We start from the raw sequence: 1,767 nt of genomic DNA on the forward strand, positions 1-1,767 counted from the left end.
CATTTTAACCACATCCACATTACACAAGTACTGATTACAGTCAACATATTTACAGGCATTTGTTATGTTACTTTCAACTAAATTTTTAATTTTTCAAAATTTTCTGGGGGAGGCTCCCCAGACCCCCCGCCGCTGGGTGTCGTCTTAGGCGAAAACCCCCCCTTTCAAAATTCCTGGCTACGCTACTGATTAAAAACTCTTGCGCTGGTTTAATTAAATTGATTTATACAGATACAACACACACTAATCCAGAAAAGTTTAAAAAACAACTGAATTTAAAACAAAAAATTTTAGGACAAACTTTGAACCGATTTGATAATGGGCAGCAAACAAGATGTTACACAATAGAATGTAAAACAATTAATCCACATGGCTTACTAATCGTTGTTTGATAAATTTTCTACCGTACTGTACTTCATTTGCTTCACTGGATAATAATTTACTATCCTCAACCCTATTCTTTCAAAGCTGAAGCTGGCGAGTCAATTGCTTGTTTGCTACATGCGGCAACCGCAGACTTGGATTCTTGATAGGGGTTTCTTTGAATTGTTCTGTCTTTGCGAATTCTTTATCAATTTCGAAAATTTTTGGACTGAAATGACCACAATTAAATTCCATTTTTAATTTGTCTAAAATTAGCTAATCTCTAGGCCTAAGTTTTTCTTTAATCCAATTTATATATTTAAACCTGGAGAACAAAATCTTTGCTGCTTAAGTGCTTACTTTGTAAAAGCGCGGGAAAAAAGGATACCTTAGCGAGTTACGCCAAGGTTTCCCCGCATAATAAAACATTTCTACTTCTTCGCATAAAACAAAAATGTTGTTCCCTCCTTTCAATAGATTTTAAACGTCTGACTAATGAAGTTGTGACATTCGGTTAATATTATCCCTTTTACGTTATAAAATTATGTAAAAAGATGGCGGAGACATGCAAAAAGATGGTGGGGAAATGTCCCTGCTGTCCTATAGGGATAGGTGCCAATGCTGAGCAGGATATGCAAAAAGTTTTTCAAATTTTTTCATCGGAATGTTATTGTATCTTTGAGTGCATTTTAACCCTGGCAGTGAAAGTTGTCGCTTTTAAAGTAAAAGCAGCAACTTTTCTGGTTAAGAACTTTTGATGTTTATTACTAGTTATGACTTCTACAGTTATAAACCGTGTATGCAATGTGTGACAAAACATGTGTTTTGCATAATATTTGTCTGGTGAAGTTTTACTTACTTATTGGTGCAAAGCAGCTTCCAGCATCTGGCAACGCTCACAGCAAACTGACCTAGGGTTGTCAGATTGGCCCTTTTCAGAGCCAGTTGGCGCAAAAATAATTTGTTTGGCCCCTTGGCCTTTTGTTTTCAATATTTGGCTCTTTTTGGAAGCAGTTGGCACATACTATCAAACTACCTATTTAAATGAATGTCTTTCGGAAACTGAGACTGAAAAGTGTTATTACGATTTTTTAGACAGTGCTTGGTGTATTTTATCAAAAGTTATCTGGACAATGTTAATGCCAATGCCAAAGATTCGAGTGGAAACACTGTAGAAGATGAAGATTTGGAATTGATCTTTGTAGAATTGATCTTGTAGAATGTAGACTCAGTGTTGTCAGATTGGGCGATTTATCTGCAATTGGGCTACTTTTAGTTCAGCTTGGCGCCAAAAAATGTTAGTTTGCGACTTGCCCTTTTTTGGGCTACTTTCAGTCTCTTATTTGGCGCGAGACGGCGCTTAAATTTGGCAGAATTTTAAGTTGTTTGGCAGTGAATTTTGAG

Source organism: Aplidium turbinatum, chromosome 9, assembly GCF_918807975.1.
Source record: "Aplidium turbinatum chromosome 9, kaAplTurb1.1, whole genome shotgun sequence".
Classification (NCBI taxonomy): domain Eukaryota; kingdom Metazoa; phylum Chordata; class Ascidiacea; order Aplousobranchia; family Polyclinidae; genus Aplidium; species Aplidium turbinatum.